This window comes from Orycteropus afer, unplaced genomic scaffold (genome assembly GCF_000298275.1).
Source record: "Orycteropus afer afer isolate SDZICR_OR568_19922 unplaced genomic scaffold, OryAfe1.0 scaffold00460, whole genome shotgun sequence".
Classification (NCBI taxonomy): domain Eukaryota; kingdom Metazoa; phylum Chordata; class Mammalia; order Tubulidentata; family Orycteropodidae; genus Orycteropus; species Orycteropus afer.
In genome coordinates this window covers 1965506-1970719 of record NW_006922047.1, presented here as the reverse complement: position 1 = coordinate 1970719, position 5214 = coordinate 1965506, and positions in this window count along the sequence as shown.

The following is a 5214-nucleotide window of genomic DNA, read 5'->3' as shown; positions in this document are numbered from 1 at the left end:
CTGGGTGCAGACTTCATCTTCACGGCACCGGGTCTCTCTCCTTTCCTTGTTTTGCCAGATTTCTGTTCTGTGGAGAATGTTGTGAAGCTGACTTGTGGGCTCTTGGGCCCTTGGCCACCGTGGGCTGACGCTTCCCAGGCAGAGTAGGTGGGGTGAGGCTGTCCTTGTCCCTCACAGCCCTTGCTGTCATCTGTCCTGCACTTTCTGCAAAGGGTCCAGTCCTCACATAGCTTCCCGGCCAAGGCCCTGGCCGCACTGGAAGAGAAAGCTCTGGTAGCTGTTTACTCCTATTTAGTGACACAAGGAAGTTTCAGGCTAAATAATAAATTAAAGACCAGGGTTTTTGTTGCCCATTTCTTGCAGAGAATGAGATGAAAGTCAACAATTTCCAGCCACACTAGAGAGACTAGATGATCTCCCCAGATACCCCCATTTCAACCCTATTTTATTCTGTGCCAAGAGGGTGAGGGGCGATGTGCCTGGAGGAGGGTAACATTTGGAGCCAGAATGAGGCTGCCTGCTTGGCCAGATCCCAGGCCAGCGCTCCTGTTCCTGGTTTGTAGACAGTAGGAGAAAAGGAAGGAAGAGGGCGACAGTTTTACGGGGAACAGAGCGGCCTGATCTGAGGCAGGCCCTGTCCTAGACCCAGCACAGGGCTGCGGGGGGTAAATCCACGCCACCAGTGTGAGGATGATAGAAACGGTGCCGGGCTGGCCTTTCCTGAGGCAGAGGAAAGCTGGCCAGAGTCAGCAAAAAACCCGCTTTGTCCAAATTCTCTGAGCCTCCTTGCATGTACGTTTTCCGGTTTTCATTCCTGATGTTTGAAGCCTCTTGGATGAGGTTGCTGTGCCTGCAGGGCCCCACCCACCTCTAGGAGAAGCAGCCTGGACCTCAGCTCCTGCCCCAGTGGGTTCCCATGCTCTCTGCAGTTTTCTTCCATCTCTGACCCCGACTGGGAGTCTGGTCTTCTATGGCCTTCCACGAAGCCATCTGTATGATGCCACGGGAGAGCTGAGGAATAGAGTCAGGCCCTTTAGGTTCGCGCAAAGGCTGGGCTGAAGGATCAAATCCTAGGAATCAGGCAAGCTAACCAGCGCTGTATTTGAGGTCCTTTTTCTTGTGTCCTTTCCCTCCAGCCTGCAGACAGACGGTAGTAAATGGACACTGAACTAGCTGGTGAATTCTGTGTTGTTTTGTCAGTTTTCTGCATTTAACTAGTTCCCCACATCAACACGGGCCTCCGTGGCCAGGGTCTGACAGAATACATTTGGTCCTTACACAAAGCAGAATATGGACAAAGGAGGTTGGGTTTTTTTTTTTTGTTTGTTTGTTTGTTTGTTTTGTTTTTTTTAAGATAAAGAGACCTCCTAACGGTGGAACTGGCTTTAAAGATCCAACTTCTTTTGCTTCTGGGTGTCTTACTATTGGCAGGTATAGGGTGGTTGCAGAATGCCTCAGGCTGGCCACAACTTATTTTGTTTCCCTGAATAATTTTTTTAATACTATATATGTGAGTGAGGTACTGTGCATATTTTTTTTATTTCCCCTAAAAAAAATCCACAAAGCTTCTGTTGACAGGACTGTGTTTTATGGAATTTTTGAAAACAACATATTTCATGTTCTATAAGTAGTTTTTCTTAGCTAGGTTTTTTTTTTTTTGCCCCTGTCCCCAGAGCCCCTTCCTTGCTTTTTCCCCTTGTCGGCCCTGTCCTTCTGCCCCCCATCTTTATCCTTCTCCTTCTTTTTTTCCCTCTCTCTCTTTGAATTCTCCTGTCTCTTTCTCTCTCCCTCTCCTTTTCTCCCTCTCTCCCCCTCTTTGTGTCCGGCTCAGTCTTTTTCTTTTAGGGACACATTTCTCTTACTAATGGCTGTATCTGGCAAGGGTACTTTAAAAATATTTCAGTGCAACTGTTGCTGTTTTTATCCAGTTCTACGCACTCAACAGTTAAAGAGGAAAGAAAAAGCCTTTCTCTCACAATGGCGGAGGATATATGCCTTTCCACAAACCAAAAACCCATGTGAACTTTCAAAGTCTTATTTCTCATTTCTGCACTCTTTATGTTTTTCTTTTAAATGAGGAAAAGATCCTTTTCCCAAATCCTTTTCCACTTTTGTTTATTTGTTTACTCTCCTTGTCTTTTCTCATTTTCTCTCTCTTTTTTCTTTTTTGCACACTCTCAACAGCGTTTTTGCCCCTCGGCTTTTCTCTTCACCTCCTTTTCCCTCCCTTTCTTCCGTGGCCTGCCCATCTCTTCGTTCCCTCCCTCCCCTGAACCCTTGCACTTGTTGGTGACTCAGACCTGGAGAAGCCTTGTGCTGTCTGAGAGTCTTTTTTTTTTATTATTTTTTATTTTTTTGGTCTTGGTTCTAGTTGCCAGTGGCCAGCGGTTGGGTCCAGTCTCCCTGCTGGGGCGGGAGAGAAGAAGGGAAGGAGGCTGGGACCTGGATGGGACAGGTAGTCTTCCAACAGGAGCCTCTACTTTCTAAACAAAAGGGGGACAGTCCCCTTTTGTTTGGGGCTTCTGAGGGGCGTGTCTGGGCAGACAGGCTGCCACCAGTGGAATGCAGGTGGAGGGGGCCACTGGCGCTGGGATTCTGGAAGGGTTTCTGATGGAACCAGTGTGCCTGCTGCCCCTCAGAAGACTGGAGAGAGACAGAAAGGGAAAGATAGCCTGAGACCTCCGCCTCCCCTCCTTCCCCAGGCCCTGGGACATCCCTGCTGCTTCCAGGCCCCTTCACAGCCGGGTGAGGGGTGAGGGAGGGGGCTGCCTGGGAATCCTCCCTGCCCACCTTCAAGGTTAAGGCCATTGGCAGGGGGAGAAGGAGAATTGACCATTGTTCTCCCTTACCCTTTCTTCAGTGGGAAGGGCCTGTTGCTCCCATCCTTCAGAGAGCGTTCATGGAGTACGTGGGGCTCTGTGTGGGTCCTCTGCCACTTGGCTTGACCTTTTGACCCCTTCCTCCTTCCAGGAAGGATCTTGTCTTGTCTCCTTGACTTCTGTTTGGCTCCTCCCATGGCTATCTCCTGGCCGTGGGACCCTGTGGCTCCTGAAGTACGTGTGTGTGTGGGGGCAGCGGTCTACCTGCCATTAAGAACCACCCTTGATCATCAGTACTCTTCTGTTCCCCCTATGGTTTGTGAACCGTGTATGAGACATGAGGAAGGGGGAAGGGATGTGCCTGGATTCTCCTGGGGGCTCACGTTGGCCATATTCTGCTCCCTGGCTAATATTTAGCATAAATCAAAATACTAGAAAAAACAACCACATGCCAAATATACACTCATTTGTACTTTTTAACAGTGACTTTAGAAAGTAAGGTTGCTTCCTCAAGGAGGCAGGGCAGGGTTTGCTATTTTATGTCACTAAGCTAACATCTTTGGCTAATTGGACAGAAGCTGGTCATTAACCTGACATTAATTATTGAATGCCACCCTAAGAGCCCTGTCTGTGGTGACACCTGCCTCCTGCACTTTCACCTCTGTTTCTCTCTTGGTCAGCTGTGCGCTAACTTCAGACAGGATCCCAGGTGCTGGCGGCACCTTTCCCATTGTTGGGGTTCAGTGCCAGCCCATGGCTGGATGCTTTGTTTTGGCACACCCCAGGTCCCTTCCAGGCTCCTCTCTGCCGAGAGCATAAAGGCCACAGAACACAGGATTTTAGATGAGGAAGAAAAGGGGAGAGCAGTGACCTTTTTCCATTGCCAGTGTGGAGGGGGCCATGTCTCGCTGGCTCGCTGGGGAGAGGGCGGCTGTGCGGGCCAGTTCCGAATCCAACACTCTCTCCCTGTCTGGGTTCCTGACCTTCTCTGTTCTCTCTTTTCTTTAATAACACTCCTTATACCTGCATTTTAAAGGCCTGCTGTATGACTGCTCAGATGGCCTGTCCTGGAGACCATCCTGCCCAACTGGGTGCCCTGCTCCCTCCCCAGTGGGACCCTTCTCTGTGATTCCACTTCCCCATTGTCCCCCCATCCCTTTTTTTGGGAGGGGAGTTATAACCCTTTCCTTTCTGCTTTGACCCCTTCTTGTCAGTTAGGTCTCTATTTCATGTTTTCTGCCACCTTGCATGACACAGTGTGGGCCCCTTAGTCTGAATTGAATGGCCAGCCTCCTTTAAACAAGACAACTAAATGGATCAAGTGGAGGGGGCAACGCTGGAGAGAGCAAAGCATTACAGGACCAGGGTGTGGGGAGAGGAGGTAGGTCCGACTCAGGGACTCCATTCTGAGGTCAGGTCATATGCATCCTTCCGCCTTTGTCCCTTCTCTCGGCTGCTTCTGGTGTTTGCCAGCCCAGCGCCGGGACGGGAGGCTATTTTAATAAACTGTTGCAGTTTCGTGAGCCGAGCCGCATCGTGTTGGCACCCTCGTCACTGCTAATGGGGTATGCGTGGCTGGGTGTGGGCTGAGGGAGGCAGCCGAGCACGGGGGCTGTGGGGGGCCCGGAGGTGCTGGGGGCTCGCAGCCAGGCTGGGCCCAAGGGCTGCCTGCACCCTGGGCGGCGGGCCCCTGCCCTGGAAGCGCGGCTGGCATTTAAGCTTTCCAGTCGCTCTTTCTTCCTCTCTTTCTATTCATAGCACCGCAGGCTTGTGTGTACGGCCGGGGAGGAAAACTTCCACTCGCCCCTGTTTGCTCCATAAATAAAAAAGAAACAGAACCAGAAAAAGAGAGCGTGCAGGCCGGAGAGAAAGGCACTGAAACCCAAACACAGAAAGCAGGAGCAGCTGCTCTCCGGGGCCTTCTGGGGCTCCCTCCCGCCGCCCGCCGGGACTCAGTCCTCTATTTATTTATTTATTTTTCTGGCTTAGAAAAAAAAAAAAAAATCCGCATCTTCCTTAATCCCACCCCCACCCCCCAAATTTGCTGGGTGACCGCTGCCAAATGGGCCGGAGAGGGAGCCTGGAATGGAAAATTCATAACTGCTGGACTTTGCTTGTTCATTAGACGTGAACTTGTCGATTGGGCAAATTGTTTTTGGTCTCCAACCGCCGGGGGCTCTCCCCACCCTCCCCGGCTCGCCCGGGTCCCTCCTCCCCTCGGATGCAGCCATTGGCTGCTCGCGGGTGTCTCTTTGCCAAATAGGTGGATCCTTCTCCGGGTCTCTCCCCCTCCTTTTTACTGGCTTTGGCACACGCAAATGGATGGGGATTGAGCTTGAAAGGGGAGAGAGAGGGAGTTTGAGAGAAAAGAAGCAGGAAAAAAAAAAAAAAAAAA